Raw genomic sequence first — 23,977 nt, forward strand, 5'->3', positions numbered from 1 at the left:
TAATGTTAGGCCACTCTCAAAATTCTTCAATAGTTCCTCATCACCTGTGCAATGAAATCTCAACCTCTTTGCAAGGGGAGTGCAAATCTTAACTTAGTAGGAACAAGCAAGGGGATAGGTCAACTTTTCTCAAGTTATGAAATGTTCATTCTTATATGCTCAGGTACAGAAATCACAAATCCAAACCATGCTCACTTGTCCAGTTTCATCTTCCTTTATTCCCTTTACCTAATGTTAAACCACATTGTTCACAGTTCTGTATGTCCTTCTCTCTCTCTTATCGTGAATATCCTTCCTTTGCTTGCTCATTTGGCCAATTCCCAGCTGTCTTAGAGGTCTCAGGCTGTAAGGTAACCTGATCCCCTCAGGCTTAATATCATCTTCTAGGACTCTCTTCCCCCAGCCACACATGTACCTCCCTCATAAAAACATCAGAGAAATAACAACTTCCAGCAGATCCTTCACATGCCACCTCTTAGCAATCTTCAAGCCCAACTTCCTTCCAGCCCCTCTAAAATCCTGCTCCTCTTTACCTTCCTGATCTTACATCTACTTTCCCAAAGTACCAAGTTTTAAAAATCTGTGGTTTATATCATCTAAACTAGTGCCTTTCATACGGCAGATACACAATAAAGACGTGACGAGTACAAGCATAAACAAACATGTTCCAATCAGACAAGTATCTTCACTGTTCACTTACATACCATGCTCATCCCCATCCCTATTCCCTTTGCTAGTGCTCTTCTCTCACCAGGAATGCCCTCTTCTTTGGTTATTCAAATTTTTTCCCTACAATTATGTCATCCCTTCCCATCTCTTACTACACCAGTTCTTTTAATAATCTTTATTTTTTAAAGGTTTTATTTATTTATTCATTTACTTATGAGAGAGAGAGAGAGAGAGGCAGAGACATAGGCAGAGGGAGAAGCAGGCTCCATGCAGGGAGCCCAATGTGGGACTCGATCCTGGGACTTCGGGATCACACCCTGGGCCAAAGGCAGACGCTCAACTGCTGAGCCACCCAAGCATCCCAAATAATCTTTATCGAGCACTTAGTATTTACCAAACACAGAACTATGCCAGGAACACAAAAGTGAAGTCAGAACTTAGCCTTCAAACAGCGTAAAGTCTAGTAAAAAGAAACTATATAAAAGCAATTACAACCATGTAAATCCCATTAAAGAAATTACAAAGTATAGAATATATAAAAAGGAACATCTGAGTCAACCTCAGGGAGTTCTAGAAAAACTTCAGAAAGGAGCCATCATTTGCTCTGGGACTAGGAGACAGGATAGAAATTGGTGTAGAAATGAGAACTTTGAATAATAAATGCTATCCTCAGGACTGAAAAAAACTGCAAAATGATAAAAACTTAAGTATCACTCAGAAGTAAATTCTGCTCAAACTATAATTTAGGTGCTTAGCGTACAAATCACACTCTCTTCAAAAACAGTTTGTGTTCTCAGAATATACCCTAAAAACTATAGAACACTTCTGAAAGAAATTGAGGAAGACACAAAGAGATGGAAAAATATTCCATGTTCATGGATTGGCAGAATTAATATTGTGAAAATGTCAATGTGACCCAGGGCAATTTACACGTTCATTGCAATCCCTATCAAAATACCATGGACTTTCTTCAGAGACTTAGAACAAATTATTTTAAGATTTGTGTGGAATCAGAAAAGACCCCGAACAGCCAGGGGAATTTTAAAAAGGAAAACCATATCTGGGGGCATCACAATGCCAGATTTCAGGTTGTACTACAAAGCTGTGGTCATCAAGACAGTGTGGTACTGGCACAAAAACAGACACATAGATCAGTGGAACAGAAGAGAGAACCCAGAAGTGGACCCTGAACTTTATGGTCAACTAATATTCGATAAAGGAGGAAAGACGATCCACTGGAAGAAAGACACTCTCTTCAATAAATGGTGCTGGGAAAATTGGACATCCACATGCAGAAGAATGAAACTGGACCACTCTCTTGCACCATACACAAAGATAAACTCAAAATGGATGAAAGATCTAAATGTGAGACAAGATTCCATCAAAATCCTAGAGGAGAACTCAGGCAACACCCTTTTTGAACTTGGCCACAGTAACCGGAGAAGGACAAACAGTGTATGTTCTCATTCATTTGGGGAATATGAATAATAGTGAAAGGGAATATAAGGGAAGGGAGAAGAAATGTGTGAGAAATATCAGAAAGGGAGACAGAGCATGAAGACTTCTAACTCTGGGAAATGAACTAGGGGTGGTGGAGGGGGAGGAGGGCAGGGGGTGGGGGTGAATGGGTGACGGGCACTGAGGGGGACACTTGACGGGATGAGCACTGGGTGTTATTCTGTATGTTGGTAAATTGAACACCAATAAAAATTAATTTATAATAAAAAATAAAAAAAAACAGTTTGTGTAGGGCAGCCCCGGTGGCACAGCGGTTTAGCACCGCCTGCAGCCCAGGGCGTGATACTGGAGACCCTGGATCGAGTCCCATGTCGGGCTCCCTGCATAGAGCCTGCTTCTCCCTCTGCCTGTGTCTCTGCCTCTCATTCTCTCTCTGTGTTTCTATGAATAAATAAATAAAATCTTTTTAAAAAAAGTTTGTGTATAACTTTATTTATATAAAGTGCAAAAGCAAGGAAAACTCAAACTATGATATTAGAAATGGGATACTATATTTCAAAGGGCTAATATCACAAATACATAAAGAACACTTAAAATAGAGGAATAAAGGACCAAAAAACCTAAGAGAAAAATACAGAAAACACAATTCACAATAGCAGATATAAAAATGGCCCTTAAACATATGAAAAGATGTTCAAATTCACTCACAGAGAAATGCAAATATTTTAAAAATTTTCTTAAAAATAAGAAACCATTTCTCTCATCTATCAAGTTGGTGAAAAATTAAAGTGAAAAATTAAAATGTATATTGTGTTGGTAAAACTGTGCACCCTTATACATTGCTGGTGGGAATGCAAACTGATACAATTTGGCAATATCTAAGTAAAGTATATACACACCCTTTTTTAAAGAACTTTTTTAAAAAATATTTTTATTTATTTAATTTAGAGAAGCAGAGGAAGGAGCAAAGGGAGAGGGAGCAAGAATGAATCTCAAGCAGACTCCCCACTGAGCATGGAGCTGAAATTATGACCTGAGCCAAAACCAAGTGGGATACTAGCCCACGGAGCCACCCAGGAGCCCCTTAAAGAACTCTACTGAGATACAACTGACATACCACTCAGTTGCCCACTCAGAGCATCTAACTCAAGGAACCTGGGTGGCTCAGTTGGTTAAGTGTCTGCCTTTGGCTCAGGTCATGATTCCAGGGTCCTGGGATCCAGCCCTGCGACAGGCTCCCTGCTCACTAATGAGTCTGTTTCTCCATCTTCCTCTGCCTGCTTGTGCTCACTCTCTCTTTCAAATAAATAAGTAAAATCTTTTAAAAATAAAGTATATAACTAAATGACCTTTAGCATATTAATGGAGTACAATCAATCAATCAATGGGATAACATAATCACAAAAACTAGAAGACATCTAAGATTCAATTTAACAAAAAATGTACAAAGACCTCTATGGAGAAAATCATAAAATTTATTGAAAGGAATTTAAAAAGTCTTATGTATTTGTAGAAATACCCATGCTCATGGAAAGGAAAGCTCAATATCTTAAAGATGTCAACTCTCACCAAATTCATCTAACAAATTTAATGTATTTCCAGCCAAAAATCCCAAAAGCGTTTAACAAAAAACTTAATAGGGAAAAAAATAAAAGTATGTAAAAGAGTACAGGGCAAAAGTCAGCTAAGACCCTCCTGAAGAATTGCCCTAGTCTATACAGTTAGGCAGTAAGTAAAATAAGTAGCGGTTTATATACAAATATGCTAATGGAACAGAATATAAAGGCCAGAAAAAGACTCAGGCATATTGGAAACAATATATGACAGGAGTGTATTAAAATCAATGAAAAAATGTAATAAATGACACTGAGACAAGTAATTATCCATACAAGATATTAAATCATTACACCTCACACCATTCACAAAACAAATTACAGGTATGCTAACAACCTAAATATACAAAATATTTTGCAAAATTAGAAGAAAATATACAATACCTTAATGAACTCAGAGTTAAGGAAAAATTACTAGTAAGACATGGAAAGAAAAAACAAAGAATTAATGAACTTGACTACGCCAACTTTTTTTTTTTAATGCATAACAATGCAAACCAAAAACAAAATTGAAGGACAAGAGACTGGGAAAATTTATTCCCTTCCTCCCCCTCCCAAAAAAGGGAGGGGAAAATACACCTACTAATTAATAAGAAATATATATAATCAAAATTCTATTAAAAGATTTTTATATAGGGATCCCTGGGTGGCTCAGCGGTTTAGTGCCTGCCTTTGGCCCAGGGCGCGATGCTGGGGTCCCGGGATCGAATCCCACATCGGGCTCCCGGCATGGAGCCTGCTTCTCCCTCTGCCTGTGTCTCTGCCTCTCTCTCTCTATGATAAATAAATAAATAAATATTTTTAAAAAAATATTTTTATATAATCAAGATACACATGGGTAAATGTAAAGTGAATTCTTGATAAGGTTCTAGTTCTCATGTTGAATGATGGATTAATGTGTGTTTGTTAGATTATTAAAAAAAAAATAAACAGCCATTCTTGGGCTAAGTATTTAAGTGTTTCATGGATCAAGGATTATGACTCACCTAATCTTGTATAACTGGGGCCCAAGGTAGGAGGTTCAAAACCATTTTGATTTTATTAGTTTCCCATCTGAAGTATGAAAACCTAAATCGGTTCTTTTTAAATATGTCATATACACTGAAAAATACTAATCCTTTGACAAACTGTCTTTTTTACAATTTAACAAGCCATGTGTTTCTCATCGAATTGCTTCTTACTGCAATTCCTAATTTGTGAGAAAGCTATAACAGCACAGGGGTTAGTCATCTTGTTTACTACTGCAGCAACCATATCTAAACAACCCCAAGGAAGGAAGAAGGGCAATTCCATTTATATGATATTCAAGCAAAGGTAAAACTATAGGAACAGAAAATCAGTGGGAAGGAGCTGACCTCCAAGGGCACCAGGAAACTTTCTGGAGGTGACAGAAATGTTCTTTAAAAAAAAAAAAAAAGATTTTAAAGATTTATATATTTGAGAGAGAGAGAGAGCACAAGTGGGAGGGAGTCTCAAGCAAACTCTGTGCTGAGCGCAGAGTCCAACCCAGGGCTCCATCTCACGACCCTGAGATCTGCACCTGAACCAAAACCAAGAGTTGGATGCTCAATCGAATACACCATTCAGGCACCCCTTGGAATGCTAGAAATATTCTATATCTTGATTGTGGTAATGATTGCACAATGCTAAGCATCTGTCAAACTCATGGAAATGCAAAAAAAAAAAAAACTCATGGAAATGTAAGGATGAATTTCACTATATACAAACTTCAAAAAACTTGACTTTAAAAGAGGGAGAGGACAGTGTTGAAAATTAGAAATTAACTTATTAGAGACACTCTTATTCAATATTAACAATATTATGATGTTAAGAACTATAGCTTATAATCTAAATCCATACACAATTAATTCACAACTGATCCTTGCCTGTAGAATCAGTAAATTCTCAAATTCTCTCCCCTCAAATCCTTATTATTCTTAGCCATTTTACTGGTAAAATTAAATGTTTCTAATATGGAACTCAATTCCTGAAATACTTTTGATTTATATATTCATTGTCCCATTTTTTAAAATTATCTACAAAGTCTGACAGGAATTATATAGTTTATAATGCTAATAGTCTCAATATAATAGTCTCACCATGTATTTTTCTAGTTACTGAACCACACAATTTATGCATTGTCTATTCATCCTTGGACCCTAATAGTAGGTATAAGTGTCCCCCTTATTACATGAAGATTATTTTGACAGTATGATTTATATTTAAGAGCTACTATGATTTAACAGGTAAGAGCCTGTTGGCTACTGCATCCCCAGAACACAGTAGGCACTCAGCAAATATTTGCTGAATTTTGGCTTTACCTCTGACTACATAATCTTGGACAATTATTTATCTCTTTAAACTTCAATGTCTTCATCCAAAATAAAATAGTAAAACAACTCTGGGAAGTAGGTGTGTTTAGTTTTTTTCACTCTTCACATAAAGCGTCTGGCACATTATGTGCACTGAATGTCATTGAATTTATTATTATCATCTCTTTGGTAGAATGTTGGAACTGTATATTTCTAAAGCTTGATGTAAGAATAAACCAGTAGCAGAATAGATTATGCCTAAAACCTAACCTAACTATTCTTCATGCAAAATTGAGCTGTTCATTTTTATAATTTAAGACAAAAATAAGCACAATTTTTTTTTTTAAGTACAACATTTTAAAGGTATAAAAAGCAGGGGCACCTGGTTGGCTCAGTCAGAAGGCCATGCAACTCTTGATCTCAGGGTTTTGAGTTTGAGCCTCATGTTGCATATAGAGATTACTTAAAAATAAATAAATAAATAAATAAATAAATAAATAAATAAATAAATAAATAAAAATAAGCAAACAAAAAAATGAATGCACTTTTAAAAACAAATAAATAAGGGGCTCCTGGGTGGCTCAGTTAAGCATCTGACTCATGATTTTGGTTCAGGTCATGATCTCAAGGTCCTGGGATTGACCCCACGTTGGGCTCCACACTCTGAGTCGGCTTGGGATTCTCTCTCTCCCTCTTTTGCCCTTCTCCCCCACCTCATTCTCTATCCTGCTCTAAAATAAATACAGTAAAATCTTTTTAAAAAAATTTAAATATGAGATGCCTAGATGGCTCACTGGTTGAGCGTCTGCCTTTGGCTTAGGGTGTGATCCCGGTCCTGGGATCGAGTCCTACACCGGGCTCCTGTGCAGGAGCCTGCTTCTCCCTCTGCCTGTGTCTCTGCCTCTCTCTGTGTGTCTCTCATGAATAAATAAATAAAAATCTTTTTAAAAAATAAAACTAAAAATTTTAAATAAATAAAAGGATAAAAAGTTAGTTAATGAAGCTTTTTAAAAAAGATTCCTTTGAAATGGGAGTGAAGCCATTCACTAAGTCTAAGGAGTATACACTTTAGAAATATTTGGGCCCATAAGTCAGGACTGGAAATAAATCTGGCAGCAAGAGTTCATGTCATGAGACCTACTTTAGGGCAAGGTGATTGATCCAGATATTTAAAATTGGATGCTAGAAATTTATACAATAAGAGAAATTTATATGATAAATGCAGTTGTAGAAATTGCACAGGATAAAAGAAAAAGAGCTCATTTTATAAAAGAAAAAATTAGATGGAAGAGAATAATCAGATAATTGAGTGAAACAGCTCACCAACTGTAAAAAGTCTTGCATTTCAAGAGTCCCATACTATGGATAACAGTATTTTTAACATCCTTATTTACTTATGGCCCTGACATTGTTATCCAATTAAGATACATTTTCTTAATCCAATTAAGATACATTTTCTTAACTTTATATATTCTTATGCACAATACGTATGAATGACATATAAGAAGTGAATTTATATAATCTCTGACTTCATCTAAATTGTTTACAATATTTTGATGCTTTCCTTGAAAGCATGCTTTGGTTGGTTTCTTCAACCTAAGAATTACAATGGCCAGGTTCCAGGTGTAACCTAATCAACGATAACTTATTCAAAATATTTTAGTATGATGATTAAAATCTAAAGAGACGTATCATATAAAAATACTCTGGGGATACCTGTGTGGCTCAGTGGTTAGGCATCCAACTTGATTAGCTCAGCTCTTGATGTCAGGGTTGTGAGATTAAGCCCAGCATCAGGCTCTGTGCTGGGCATGGAGCCTGCTTAAGATTTTCTCTCTCCCTCTGTCTCCCCCTCCACTTGCACATGCGCACAAAGGCACTTGCTCTCTCTTAAAACAACATTTCAAAATACTCCAAATAGGGGATCCCTGGGTGGCGCAGCGGTTTAGCGCCTGCCTTTGGCCCAGGGCGCGATCCTGGAGACCCGGGATCGAATCCCGCGTCGGGCTCCCGGTGCATGGAGCCTGCTTCTCCCTCTGCCTGTGTCTCTGCCTCTCTCTCTCTCGAATAAATAAAATCTTAAAAAAAAAGAGAGAGAGAGAGAGAGAGATACATAAAAGCTTAGAAGTCTTGTTTCAACTGCATCATGGTAGCCAAGCAAGTCCTTTACAAGACAGAGGTGGTTGGGACATATGGCAGGTTCCCAGTCATTAAGAAAGCCTAACATCTAGTTAAGTTCTATTCCAAAAAGCAAACTGGAAGAAATTTTCTTTCTTAAGGATGGATAAATTGCCAGTCCAGCAACTGACATTCTAATATCTTGGTATATTTAATTCTAAAACCTTAACTAACTTCCTTACTTTCAGGATTAAAAAAAGAAAAACTGCTTTATATTAGAGAATCATTTTAATATTTTAGTATATGTGCTGCTGAAATGAGCACAAACTGTTTAAATATCTGATTTGATAGGACATGAATCCATTAAAGTGAATTTATCCTAGAGGACAGTCAATAATTAGCTTAGTTTACAATATTTTTCCTTCTTTTCTCAAACAAAAGAGGGATAATAATAGGTAACATTCATACAGCACTTGCTCTGTGCCAAGCATTGGTTTAAATTCATTATATGTGTTAACTACTTAATCTCCACAATCCTACAAAACAAGCATTATCATTCCTATTTTATATTTGGGAAAACCTGAGGCATGGGGAGATTCAAATAATTTACCCAAGGTTAAGCAACAGACAAGTGACAGAGTCACAATTTCAACTCAAGCAGTCTGGCCCCAGAGTCCATCTATACTCTCAATCTTTAAGTTTTTCTGTCTCTTGGTTATACAGGTGTCTTTGTTTTTGTTTTATTAAAACTGTAAAAAAAAAATGCATAGAATGTCTCCCACCCCACCATGGAGATTTTTCTCCTTATTTCTAATTGGCTCATAACATGGGCTAATTAGAAGGCTTAAAACGTTTTAAGTGGAAATTATATAGTGGACATTATATATATCTTATCTACATTAAGTATATAGATCTTTTTTCTCTTTCAAAAAAAGTGGGGGAGGGGCATGGACCGGGGGGGGTGTGTGTGTGTGTGTGTGTGTGTGTGAATTCTTCAACTCACAGATTCTCTCATATCATTTCTGTAGGCCTTAGGAAGAAAGTGAAGGCATTAGAAAGTCTTTCTACTTTGCTCTCTTCAGGGTTGAGTTTGTTTTTTAGAAAGAAATTTTGGTGTGGAATTCTGTATTAGCAGCAAGCGAATATTCTCAGATATAGGGCGTATATCAGAATTCAAGTTTACCCATTATTTCAAATAAAAGAACTATCTAAAACCACAATATAAACGTTTTCATAGTGCTAAACGAAAAGGTCCCCTGCAGGAGTGCCTGGCTGGCTCCCCTGGTGGAGCATGCAACTCATGATCTCAGGATGGTTAAGTTTGAGTCCAAGTTGGGTATGGAGATTACCTAAAAATAAAAATCTTGGGGATCCCTGGGTGGCGCAGCGGTTTGGCGCCTGCCTTTGGCCCAGGGCGCGACCCTGGAGACCCGGGATCGAATCCCACGTCAGGTTCCCGGTGCATGGAGCCTGCTTCTCTCTCTGCCTGTGTCTCTGCCTCTCTCTCTCTCTCTGTGACTATCATAAATAAATAAAAATTAAAAAAAAAAAATCTTGATAGATGATTGATAGATAGATGATAGATAGATAGATAGATAGATAGATAGATAGATAGATAGATAGGCAGGCCCCCTGCAGAAGCAACAAGACCTAGGCCACTTTGAGGCCTAAACTATTTACAAGGTGACTCTCTTTACCTAATGAAGCCAAGGCTTACAGCTCCCCACTCAGGGCCTGGAACATGGGCACATATGGGCCCATAGAATGTATAATGAACAGATGACTGAACAAATGCAGGCTTATTTTTATTTGAAGGACGAAATAGCATCTTCTCCACTGTACCTAGGTCTCTAATTGACAGGCAAAGGTAAATAAACTGCTTCCCCAGAGGTTAAAACACCAATCTTCAGGGCGCCTGGGTAGCTCAGTCAGTTAAGCATTTGCTTTCAGCTTGGATCCCCATCTCAGGGTCCTGGGCTGGAGTCCCACTTCCGGCTCCCTGCTCAGCAGGGAGTCTGCTTCTCCCTCTGCCCCCCTTGTAATCTCTCTCTCTCTCTCTCAAATAAATAAAATCTTTAACACACACACACACATACACACACACAAATCCTCAGCTTCAGCAGGACTGAATCTTAGTCTTGAAAAAGTGGGTCAGGAGTCTCACAGATCTCAGCATACAGTTGCATTCATGGATACAGTAAGATATGCAGCAGGCAATAAAGAAGAGAGACAGGTATAAAATGGAGGAGTCCACCAGCAGGCTTCCCTATACTCTCTCCTTCCCATGAGAGGAGGGCATGCAGAACTTACTCGAAGCCCATCAACAAAAAAACACCAACGTATGTGCAATGTTTCTGCCCAGGGAAGCCCATCAGAGAGAAGGCACCCAAAGTTTGATTGAGGGCTGCTCACATGGTACCCTCAGCCACGTGTATGCCAAAATTCCAGACCCCCAGAAAGAAAGCAGGTGTTCAACATAAACCACATTGTTTGCACAGTCTAGGCACAGTGAATCAACCTCATCAGTTACTGGAAACACTCTGAGAGCGGAGTTCCCAGATGCCAACCATGGGCCAACCCTGCAAACAGGCCTTTCCAAGGAGAGCAGTCTCAGACCTACTATCTTAACTCTTTTCCATGCAGCAAGTTATTTAACTTCTTGAGGTCTCAGATTCATCTGTGAAAAGGAAAAAACAACAGAAACTACCTCACAGCTACTATGATTATTATAATGTAACTATCATAGTATTGTTATCCAGTGTGATGGCAAGACTTCATAAAGATCACTTCATGGTAATGATGAGAGCTACAGAAAGTTGCAGATAATGTAAAACTTCTAACTTCATCTTCAACCCAACAGCAACTTTTAGAGGATAAAAATCATAAGGATCTGGAATGAAGAAGACACAGACCCCCACCTTCTCCTATAAAAGATATGTGAAGATTAAGATGCTTTATCATTAAGGGCACCCGGGTGGCTCAGTGGTTGAGGGTCTGCCTTTCCCTCAGGGCGTGATCCAAGGGTCCCGGGACAAAGCCGCATGGGGCTCCTTGCAGGGAGCCCGCTTCTCCCTCTGCCTACGTCTCTGCCCCGCCCTCTGCCTCTCATGAATAAATGGATAAATCTTATAAAAAGGAAAGAAAAAAAGAGAGAGAAAGAGAGAAAAGAAAGGAAAGAGAAAGAAAGAAAGAAAGAAGAAAAGAAAGAAAGAAAGAAAGAAAGAAAGAAAGAAAGAAAGAAAGAAAGAAAGAAAGAAAGAAAAGATTGAAACTTTGGCCTTCCCTACGACCCAGCAATTGCACTGTTGGGGATTTACCCCAAAGATTCAGATGCAGTGAAACGCCGGGACACCTGCACCCCGATGTTTCTAGCAGCCATGTCCACAGTAGCCACACTGTGGAAGGAGCCTCGGTGCCCATCGAAAGATGATGGATAAAGAAGATGTGGTCTATGTATACAATGGAATATTCCTCAGCCATTAGAAACGACAAATACCCACCATTTGCTTCGACGTGGATGGAACTGGAGGGTATTATGCTGAGTGAAGTAAGTCAATCGTAGAAGGACAAACAGTGTATGTTCTCATTCATTTGGGGAATATGAATAATAGTGAAGGGGAATATAAGGGAAGGGGGAAGAAATGTGTGAGAAATATCAGAAAGGGACACAGAACATAAAGACTCCTAACTCTGGGAAATGAACTAGGGGTGGTGGAAGGGGAGGAGGGCGGGGGGTGGGGGTGAATGGGTGACGGGCACTGAGGGGGACACTGGTCGGGATGAGCACTGGGTGTTATTCTATATGTTGGCAAATTGAACACCAATAAAAAATAAATTTATTATTAAAAAAAAGAAACTTTGGCCTTCAAGTATAGATAAGAAACCAAAGGACTTTGCAATTTAATATTTATTCTGAAATTAGTATACTGTTTGCTTGTTTTATCCCAACTCATGAATTTAACTTATTTTCTTACATTATTTATATAGCTTAGCCCTATAATCAATCTACAACAATGTCCCTCTAAGCTTCCTTATCATCTCTGATTATGGCTGAGTAGAAACCTATAGACCATATAAATTACCAGATTAGAGAAATTTTTTGGTTTTGTCTTTTTGGCCAAATTTATAATCCAATAATGTAAATTAACATATGCTAGCGTGGGAACCAAAACAAATTAGCTTTATTCTATCTTAAGTGAATCATATCAAGGATATTAAAGGCATTAGACAATAGAATTTTTTTAGTTGTCTGGATTTTATCCTGTCCCAAATCATCTTGTCATTCCTCTGGAATGAAGTAAAAGGCAAAGGTTTTTTTCTTACATGCTTAATGCAAATCGTTCTATCACCCCACCAACACAAACTAGAATATAAGCTCCATTAGAACTGAGCCATAGCTATTTTAATCACCATTGTATACACACCTCTCAGAACAGTGTCTGGCACATAATAGACAACAATTTTAACTCCTGACTCAAGTTTTCTTGTTCTTGCCTTCCTTCCTCTATTTTACTATCACTAATATATATCCCTGTGTGTCCTTCGTTAAGGCTCTTTAAATCATTTGGGGGGGGGGCAGCCCTGGTGGCTCAGTGGTTTGGGGCCGCCTTCGGCCCAGGGCATGATCCTGTAGACCCAGGATCGAATCCCACATTGGGCTCACTGCATGGGGCCTGCTTCTCCCTCTGCCTGTTTCTCTGCCTCACTCTCTCTCTGTGTGTGTGTATCTCTTATGAATAAATAAAATATCTTAAAAAATAAAAAAATAAATCATTTGGGGGGAAAAAGGAAGCACCTTTTAACAACTATATATACAATACTGAATATAGTCAGATTAAATGTTAGTGAATAAAAACGGCAAAGAAATATATTCAGATACACACTGCAAACCAATATTAACACAGAATTAGAGTAATTTAAAAGTACCCTCCAAATTATGATATTATACCTGAGTTGGCTTGATATAGCTAGCTTATCTGAAATTTTCAATATATTTCTAACACCAAAAAAGTGTATTTTAAATATTATAGAAAAGCACAGTTTGTTTGCTTGAGAGAGAGAGAGAGAGAGAGAGAGAGAGAAGGCACAAAAGGGGGGCAGGCACAGAGGAAAGGGAGAAGCAGACTCCCCACTGAACAGGGAACCCAACACAGGACTTAATCCCAGGACCCTAGGATCATGACCTGAGCCAAAGGCAGCCATTTAACCAAGGGAGCCACCCAGGCACCTCTAGAAAAGTACATTTTAAATATTAAAAATATATATGACATTATAAAGGGAAATACTGGAGGTTACTATTCACTTCACATAGTTTACTGTCGTTTAACAAACAATAGTAATATTTTGAAAAAGTAGTTTATAGTCATAAATTTTATTCACATAAAGCTTTAGAGGACTATATTCCACTTTGTCTAATCTGAAGTGACTTGAAGTCATATTTATTTTATGTTAATATTAGTCAAATGAAAATAACTGTGAAAATAACCATTGTATACACACCTCTCAGGTGGTCCCTGGGTGGCTCACTTGGTTGAGTGTTTGCCTTCAGCTCAGATCATAATCTCGGGATCCTGGGATGGATCCTGAATGGAGGCCCCCATTCAGCTCCCTGCTCAGCAGGGAGTCCAGTTGTCCCTCTGGCTCCCACCCCTGTCCACCAGGCTACTTCATTCTCTGTCTCTCAAATAAAAACTAAAATCTTTAAAAATATTTAAAAAAAAAAACCTGTGACTGTTTTTGCTAGTGAAATAGAAAGGAAAAATAGTTCTATTTAGAGAGTCACCATACAACTAACTACATCATGTTATCTGTAAATTTTAGCTCATAATTATGAATAGTTGAGAGTATAATTTTATAATATTAACAAATTAGTTAAAATTGTTATCAGGGCAGCCCCGGTGGCACAGCGGTTTGGCACCGCCTGCGGCCTGGGGTGTGGTCCTGGAGACCCGGGATCGAGTCCCACGTCGGGCTCCCTGCAGGGAGCCTGCTTCTCCCTCTGCCTGTGTCTCTGCCTCTCTCTCTCTGTGTCTATGAATAAATAAATAAAATCTTTAAAATAAATAATAATAAATAAATAAATAAATAAATAAATAAATAAATAAAATTGTTATAAGAATCTCTGTCATTGTTATAACTGTATAACAAATTTAAAGTTTTGTGGATATTGACATTTTATTTCATTTTTAGGTAGCTAATTTTCAAGTTAGAAACGTTAGGAAAAGTGATTTTCCCTATTGCTCTTTATAAAGCTAAAATCATTTAGAGAAAAATCTAACATATATTTACTCATACTCAAAAATCATTACAAAATAAAATTACAAGCTGAGTTAACTCTTTAGTCAAGAATGAAGATCACTAAAAAAATAAAATAAAATAAAAATTAAAAATAAATAAATAAATAAATAAATAAGAATGAAGGTCACTATAATATTTTTCCAGTGGGTTCCCACCACATTTAGAAAAAAAAAATCTGAAGTCTTAAACATGGTCTTAAACATGGTCTATATAAAGAGCATCTCAGGTTAGCCCACCCCACTTCTCTGACCTCAGCTCCTTCACTGGCTTCCTGAGCTACAACTACGGTGGCCCTATTCTGCAACAAAATAAGCTTATTCTGGACCTCCCATTCCCTAGGCTACAGGCTCTACAGATCATCCACAGACTGAATCCTCCTCACCCACTACACAAATATCACCTCAAGAACCATCCCTTTAAAGGACAAACATTGGGATCCCTGGGTGGCACGGCGGTTTGGCGCCTGCCTTTGGCCCAGGGCGCGATCCTGGAGACCTGGGATCGAATCCCACATCGGGCTCCCGGTGCATGGAGCCTGCTTCTCCCTCTGCCTGTGTCTCTGCCTCTCTCTCTGTGACTATCATAAATAAAAAAAAAAATAAAAAAAGAATGTTTCTTTAAAAAAAAATAAATAAATAAAGGACAAACATTATATGTTCTCCTCATTCATTTGGGGAATATAAATAATAGTGAAAGGGAATAGAAGGGAAGGGAGAAGAAATGGGTAAGAAATATCAGAAAGGGAGACAGAACATAAAGACTCCTAACTCTGGGAAACAAACTAGGGGTGGTGGAAGGGGAGGAGGGCGGGGGGTGGGGGTGACTGGGTGGCGGGCACTGAGGGGGGCACTTGACTGGATGAGCACTGGGTGTTATTCTGTATGTTGGCAAATTGAACACCAATAAAAAATAAATTTATTATTAAGAAAAAAAAAGAGCCATTTCTATCATGGCTCCCCAGTTCCAATCATCCATTGCCATGTAGCTCCCTCATCAGTCTCTATCTGATATCACAATAACCTATTTTATTTCATTATGTTTATCACTAAAATTATCTTATTTATGTTTAATGTTTGTCATCTCTACCAGAATGTAAGTTCCATAAGAGCAAGTACTGCATTTATCTTGTTTACTACAATCTCTCAAGAACCTAAAATGAATTAATACTATACTATTAAATGTAAAGGCTAATATGAAGATTTCTGGGGTTTTTTAAAGATTTTTATTTACTTATTCATGAAAGACACACAGAGAGGCAGAGACACAGACAGAGGGAGAAGCAGGCTCCATACAGGGAGCCCGACATGGGACTTGATTCCCCGGATTCGGGACCATGCCCTGAGCCAAAGGCAGATGCTCAACCGCTGAGCCACCTGGGCTGCCCTCAAGTTTCTTCTATCTTTATCACTATTCTCCACCTCCTTTTGAGATCTTTGTTCATGTTAGTATGTAACCATAGTTTGTTAGCATCCAAGTTGCTTAACTCCGGCAAGAGACAAACCATCCTTGATGGAACCATCTTTAGTGGCAAAATGATCAGAAGTCAGGCAGATTTTGGATACTTTTTGGCAAAATTAATATCAGGTTTTTATATCAAAACTAAGTAAGTCCCTAATATGAAGATTTTGATATTTTATAACCATTCTCACACATATTGCTGTCTTAGGCATCTTCCATTTTTTTCTATGCATTAACACTTACAGTAAGAGAACTGGTTAACTAAAAAATATGTACAGCAAGAAGACGTTATACTGTATAAGCAGCTCAGAAACTGACTCAAAGTTTCAGAATTAATGGTATATCTTTCAAGTTATACACTGATCCTACATATCAGTAAACATTAGAAATTATAAGTAAATTGTTAATTATGTCTAAATAAAAACTATCAGATAAAATTTAGCATTTATGAGTAATATACACTCCTGTCTATCATAAGATAGATAAAAATTATTGAACATAATTAAGAAATAAAACAAGCAACATTTTAGAATTTAACATAGTTTAGATATCATCTTCTACCTAAAATGTAATTTTATCTGCGATTAAAGAGATCATGTTTAAAGAATTAAAGGAAAGCATGACAACTATAACTCAAAAAATGGGCAATCTTAACAAAGATACATTACTACTACATTAAAAATATAGGAAAAAACGGAAATTCTGGAGGTGAAAATACAATTCAAGAGTTAAAAAGTAAAAAAAAAAAAAAAAAAAAAAAGAGTTAAAAAGTAATCAACCAAAATTTAAGATTCTCTAGCAGAGTTCAATAGCTGATTTGAGATGACACAAGGGTCAGTGAACTTGGAGATCCATCAACAGAAATTATCAATTCTGGAGAAGAGAAAAAAAGAATTTTAAAAAATGAACACAGCCTCAGAGACTTATGGGATACCATCAAACAACCAAAGTACATTTATTGAAAGTTTCAAAAGGAACAAAAAGGGAGAAAAGGACAGAAAAAATATTTGAAGATTATGGTCAGAACTTGCCAAACTGTTGAAATCTATAGATTCAAGTTTAATGAATCCAAAGTAGGATAAACATAAAGAGATCAACACCTAGACATATCATTATTGAAAGCTAAAGGCAGAGAAAATCTTGAAAGCACAAAGAGAAAAACAACTCATCAGAAACAATGGAGGTCAGAAAGCAGGAAACAACACAAGTCAAGGTGCTGAAAGAAAAAAAATCTGTAACAAAGAACTCTATATCCAGCAAAACTATTCTTCAAAAATAAAAGCAAAATAAAAGCAATCCCAAAAAACAAAGATTGAAATAGTTCATTGATAACAGACCTGCCACACAAGAAATCTCACAGGAAGTCCATTAGACTGAAAGAAAATAACCTGTCCAAAAGTCAAATTCACAAAAAGAAATAAGGAGTGGGATGCTTGGGTGGCTCAGCAGGTTAAGCATCTGCCTTTGGCTTACATCATGATCCTGAAGTCCCCCGATTCAGCCCTGCATCAGGCTCCCTGCTCGTGGGGAGCCTGCTTTTCCCTCTACCCCTCATCCTACTCATGCACCCTCTCTCAAATAAATAAAATTAAAAAAAAAAAAGAGGAGGGACATCACTACCTACACTAGTAAAATTAAAAGTATATCCAAGAACACTCTGAACTATGTGCCAAAAATATTAAATAGCTTAGAAGAAACAAACAAATCCCAAGAAACACAATTACAGAAACTACCTCAAAAATAAGCAGAAAATTTGAACACACCTGTGACCAATAAAGAATCTGAATTAGCAGTTTAAAAATTTTCCAAAAGAAGAAAATCCAGGCCCAGATACTTTCAGCAGTAAATTCTATCAGATGTATTCCAAGAGATAATAATATCAACTATTCACAAACTCTTATAAAGGCATTTCTTTTTTTTTTTTAATTTTTATTTATTTATGATAGTCACACACAGAGAGAGAGAGAGAGAGAGAGAGAGAGAGAGAGAGAGGCAGAGACATAGGCAGAGGGAGAAGCAGGCTCCATGCACCGGGAGCCCGACGTGGGATTCGATCCCGGGTCTCCAGGATCGCGCCCTGGGCCAAAGGCAGGCGCTAAACCGCTGCGCCATCCAGGGATCCCCACAAACTCTTATAGAAAATAAAAGAGGAAATACTTCTCAATTCATTCTATGAGGCTAGTATTACTATGTTACAAAATCCAAAAATATATTTAAAAAAAAAAACCTACAGACCAGTATCTTTCACAAACACAGACACAAAAATGTTCAACTAAACATTGACAAAGGAAAGCCAGCAACTATAGTAAGAATTATATGCCATGACAAAGTGAGATTTATCCTAGGACTAAGGCTAAATTTAATATCTGAGAATCAATTAATATAACGCACAATATTAATGGAATAAAGGACAGGGACCACATGATCATTTAAGATACTGAGGTGACCAACCATACTGGTTTGTTCAGGGCAGAAGAGTTTCCCAAAATGAAGGAATTTCAGTGCTAAAACCACAACAGTCTTGGGCAAACTATGACAGTTGGTCAAGCTAACAGATGCAGAAAAAGCATTTGACAAAACCTAATACTCATTCATGATAAAAACTCAGGAACAAACTAGGATTTAAAAGGAATCCTCTACCAAATATAGAGATGTTCTATACAACACCTATGCCTATAGTAAACAATATTGCATTAAATACTTAAAAAGTTCAGGAAGTAGATTTTGTGTTGTGTTCTTACCACAATAAAATAAAAAAAGATTAAGTATAAGATTTATACACTGAAATTACAAAACATCACTGAGAAAATTAAAGGTCAATAAATCAAGAGAAATTTTCATGTTCCTGTATCAGAAAAGTAAATATTCCAAGATTTATAATTCTCCCCAAACTGACTTACAGATTCAATGCCTACCCATAAAAACCCCAAGACTGTTTTGCAGACATTAATAAGCTAATCCTAAAATTCTTACATTGGGCCCAGAAGAGCTATAACTTTTAAAAACAAAAACAAAACCAGAGGCTTACACTACCTGGTTTCATAAGTTACCACTGGGCACAATAATAAAGACGGAGTTAGTCTCAGCTAGTGTAAAGATAGATATATAGATAATAGAACTGAGTCCAGAAATAAATCTTTACGTTTATAATCAATGGAGAAATAGTTATCTTTTCAACAAATTGTTCTAACACAATCCATATTGCAAAAGATGAATTTAGACCCTTACTTCACACCATACATAAAAATTAACTCAAAAAAACAAAACAAAAAAACAACAAAAATTAACTCAAAATAGATTCTAAATCTAAGAGCAAAAACTATAAAACATCTAGAAGAAAACAAAGGAGAAAACCTTCGAGACCCTGGATTATGCAGAGAGTTCTTACAACAAAAGCATGATCTATGAAAGAAAAAGCTGGGAAATTAAACTCCATAAAAATTAAAACTGGGGGGGGGGCACCTGGCTGGCTCAGTGGAGCATATGACTCCTGGGGTTATGAGTCCGAGCCCCACATTGAGCCTAGAGCATACTTTAAAAAATAAAAACTCTAAAAATACATATATCTTAAAATTTTTTGCATCTCAAAGAGCTCCAATAAAAAAATGTCAAGACTAGGAGAAAATATTTGCAAATCACGTATCTAATAACAGGCATATGTCCAGAACACATAAGGAACTTTTACAACTCAAGGGGCCTGGGTGGCTCAGTCGGTTAGGCATCTGACTCTTGATTTCAGCTCAGGGCATGATCTCAGGGTTGTGAGACTGAGCCCCAGGTCAGGCTTCCCACTCATCGAGGAATCTGCTTGATTCTCTCTCTCTCCCGTAAATAATTTTTTTAAAAGAAGAACTTTTAGAACTCAATAATAAAATAAAAATGGGCAAAGATTTGGATGGCTACTTCAACAAAAATGATCTATTAATGGCTAATAATTATATGAAAAAATAGCCAATGCCAGGCAGCCTGGGTGGCTCAGCAGTTTAGCGCCGCCTTCAGGCCAGAGCCTGATCCTGGAGACCCGGGATCGAGTCCCACATCCGGCTCCCTGCATGGAGCCTGCTTCTCCCTCTGCCTGTGTCTCTACCTCTCTCTCTCTCTCTCTCTCTCATGAATGAATAAATAAAATCTTAAAAAAAAAAAAAAAAGAAAGTAGTCTAGGGGCACCTGGCTGGCTCAATCTGTGGAGTACTTGGCTCTTGATCTTGGGGTCATAAGTTCAGGTCCTACACTGGGCAGAGAGATTACTTCCAAAATAAATAAATAAATAAAACCTTAAAAATAAAACAATAAAGTGGTCCAGTTTCATTCTTTTGCAATGTAACTGTCCAGTTTTCCCAGCACCATTTATTGAAGAGATGTTTCTTCCGTTGTAACTTCCTGCCTCCTCTGTCAAACATTATTTGACCTTATAAGAATGGGTTTATTTCCTCGGCTGTATCCCGTGCTATTGATTTATGTCTGTTTTGGGGGAGGTACCATACGGCTTTAACTATATAGCTTTGTAGTATAGTTTGAAATCAGGGAGATTAGTATCTTCAGCTTCATTCTTCCTTCTCAAGATTGCTTTGGCTATACGGTCTTTTGTATACAAATAAAATTCTATACAAATTTTAGGATCATTTTTCCTACTTCTGTGAAAAATGCGATCGAAATTTTGATGGAGGTTGCAATGAATTTGTAGATTGCTTCAGATAGTATGGATATTCTAACAATATTAATTTCTCTAATCCAGGAGTATGGTTTATCTTTCCATTTATTTGTATCATCTTCAATTTCTTTCATCAATGCTTTATAGTTTTCAGAGTAAGGTCTATTAACTCCTTGGTTAAATTTACTCCTCAGTATTTTATGCAATTGTGAATGGGATTGTTTTCTTAATGTCTCTGATAGTTCATATTTGGGTATAGAAATGCAATAGACTTATGCACATTAACTTTCTATGCTAGGTACATACCCAAGAGAAATGAAAACATAACCACAAAAAAGTGTACAAAAATGTTTAAAGCAGCATTGTCCATAATAACAAGTGAAAACTCAAACGTCCACTGTCTAATAAGTAACGTAGTATATCCATACAATAGAATATTAGTCAGCAATAAAAAGAAACAATGACATATGCTACAACATGGGCTTTTAAAACAGTATGCTAAAACAAACTAGTCATGAAAAATTACATATTATATGATTCTTTTATTTTTTGAGTGTGTATGCTTTAAGCAAGGGCGGGGCGGTGAGGCAGGGGAGAGAATCTTAAGAAGGCTCCACCCGCAACTCCATCTCCCCACCCTAAGATCAGGACCTGAGCCAAAATCATGAGTCGGAGCTAAACCCACTGAGCCACCCAGCGCTCCTGATTCTACTTATAAAAAAAAAAAATGTCCACAATAGGCAAATCTATAGAGACAGATCAGTGGTTGCCTAGAGCTAGGGATTTTAGGGGAAAAAGAAGAGTAACCATTAATGGGTATAGGATTCCTTTTTGGGATGATGAAAATGTCTTAAAATCGATTATGGTGATAGTGGAAGAACTCTGTGAATATAGTAAAAAAAAAACGCTTAATTTTACACGTTAAATTTAAATTGGTGAATTGGATGGTACATGAATTATATCTCAATAAAACTGCTACCAAGACAGACAAACAAACAAACAAAAAAACCCCACCTTGGTGTATGACCTGTGAGTAGGTAAAGCCATCAACACTGGTTAGGCCTACCACATCCAAAGTCAACATCCTAATATTTAGGACAGAAAAATCTCAAAGTTATAAATACCTTCCAATCACACTCTGATAATTTTGTAAATCAGTGTGTCTGTATATATACACATATATGTATACACATATATGTGCATATATATATATATATATATCTGAAATGGGAAGCAATGATTAATCAAAGTAACTAGTTCAGTCCCTAACCTTTAAACATAGGATGACAGTAAATATTCAAACTTCATATGCCCAAGATATTTCAATTTCCTACTTAATGTGTGCACTAGGAGAGAGCTCGGGGACATTCGAAGGAACACACTGCATGAACTGCACTGCACGACAGTACACAAACTTGCATCGCCCCTAAATTCCTTACCTGTAATCTAGTGATTCCCAGGCTTGCATAAAGTCGCCTCTCCCTCTTAAAGAAAGGAAGAAACTCTGAAACGCGAGTGCCCCGCCCACCTTGGCAAAGCGGCCGTCCCTGTCCCTCCGCGGGGCCGGCCCTGCTCTGTGTCACGGCCCTAGACAAAGTGCGCGTTTCCCTCTCTACAGCGACTCACAGGTAAAGAGGAAAGCGAATCTGATCACCAAACGCAAGATCGCTGCTGTATCATCACCGGATTAAGACGTAGACCACGCAGCTGAGGGTAAGTGGCCACCAAGGGGGGGAATTTTGCAGGTCCTGTAATGAAGTGCCCCTCCCCCCGTCCTCCCCCCTCGTGTAAACGAGGACCAACAACTCTCGGGCTGCTCCGCGGCCAGTGCAGGTCCTGGAAAGGGGGCCCGGGGGCGGGCGCGCGGGAGACGCGGGGAACAGTGCAGCCGGGGCTGCTCTCGGCCCTTGTGGGGTGTTTTCTCCGTCCTTTACCGACACGGAGCAAAGCTGTCCCAGCCGAGCGGGGGCGCGGGGGCTCGGCTCGCGAAGGCGCGGGGGGCTCCGCAGCAGCCGCCCCGGCGGAGCCCCAGGCCCCCTCCCGCGCGGTCCCGGGGGGCAGCCTCGCCCGGCGGGGACCCCAGGGCGGCCGCGGGACGCGCGCCACACGGCCCGTTTTTGTTTGGTTTCCAGCCCAGCCTGCGCGCAGCGCCGAGCCTCGAGCCGGAGCTCCGGCCCCCGGGGGCAGCGGGCGGGCAGCGGGCGGGCAGCGGGCGGGCGGGCGGGCGGAGCGGGCGCCGGCGCGGAGCCGAGAATAAAAGAAGAACCGCGCACAACCTGCCACGCGAGCCGGGCGGGCACCGGGAGCGGCGGCCGGGGGGGCCCGACGGGGAAGGAGCGCGCGCCCGGCCCCCGCCGCCCCGGGGCCGCCCGGTCCCGCCCCGGCCCCCCCGCGCCCGGGACGCGCTTCCTGCGGGCCGCCCCCCGCCCCCCGCCCCCGCCCCCCGCCCCGGCCCCGGCCCCGGTCCCGGCCCCGGCCCCGCCGCCCCGGCCTCCCCGCGGGGCAGCGGCTCAGCTCCGTCCCGGCCGCACGGGCGACTCGCGGAGATGTAAACACGGCGGGCGGGCGGGCGGGCGGCCGCGCGGCCCATCCCCCGCCCGCGGCCCCCGCGCCCCCGCGCCCCCGCGGCCCCCGCGGCCCCCGCGCCCCGAGTCCCGCCGCCCGGCCGCTGCCCCGCGGCGCCCGGCCGTTGTCACCGCCGCAGCCTCCGGGGAGCCGCCGGCAGCGCCCGGGGCGGGGACCCGGACGGCGAGGCCCCGGCGGCCCGCGCTCTTACCTGCTCTCCGCCGCGCCGCTCTCCTCCCGGCCCGGCCGCCGACTCGCCCCGAGGGGCCCGGGGCCTCCCCGGCAGCCCGAGCCGCTCCGCCGGGAGACGAGCGAACAAAACAGCGGCGGCCGCCCCGCGCAGCGCCCCGCCTCGCCCCGCCCCGCCCCGCCCGCGCCGCCCGCGCCGCCCCGCGATGCCCAACCGCCGAGGCGACGGCGGCGACACAGAGCCCGGCGCGGGGAGCAGTGGGGGCGCCCGCCCCGCCCTCCGCCCCCCGCCCCCCGCCTCGGCTCCTCCCCCTCGGCCTCCTGCCGCCGCCACCAGGACACTCGCGTCCGCCTCCCCCGCCCGCCCCGCGCGCCCCTCCCCTCCCCGCCCTTCCCCGCCCCGCCCCGCCCCGCCCCGCCGCGCCCCTCCCCGCCCGTCGCCGCCGCGCCTGTCACCCGGGGCCGGCGGTTCGTGCCCCGCGGGGCCCCGCGCCCCCGGCCCGCCCCCGGCCCCCAACTTCTCCCGAGCCCGCTCGCCCAGGTCAAGGCGGCACACCTGTCCCGTCCCCGCTCGGGGCTCCCGCAGCCGCCGCCGCCGCCACCCCAGCCCTCCGCGGGGGCCCCGCCGTGCGCCGGGCGGGGGGGCG

The 23,977-nt window shown here is 40.6% G+C and overlaps 1 protein-coding gene across 5 annotated transcripts in view; it reads right to left on the reverse strand.

Moving 5' to 3' along the window:
* Positions 1-23,471, reverse strand: part of ELF2 (E74 like ETS transcription factor 2) — a 97,062-nt gene extending 73,591 nt beyond the window's left edge. For 2 of the 5 annotated variants that reach the window (XM_055316996.1, XM_055316994.1), the window contains exon 1: positions 23,353-23,471. The gene's annotated coding sequence lies outside the window, so the exon portion shown is untranslated. Of the gene's footprint in view, positions 1-22,015; positions 22,459-23,352 lie in introns of those variants that run through there. The other 3 variants (XM_055316998.1, XM_055316997.1, XM_055316995.1) reach the window with 2 other exon arrangements.
* Between the last annotated feature and the right edge of the window lie 506 nt (positions 23,472-23,977).

The sequence above is a fragment of the Nyctereutes procyonoides genome, unplaced genomic scaffold (assembly GCF_905146905.1).
Source record: "Nyctereutes procyonoides isolate TBG_1078 unplaced genomic scaffold, NYPRO_anot_genome, whole genome shotgun sequence".
NCBI classification, from domain to species: domain Eukaryota; kingdom Metazoa; phylum Chordata; class Mammalia; order Carnivora; family Canidae; genus Nyctereutes; species Nyctereutes procyonoides.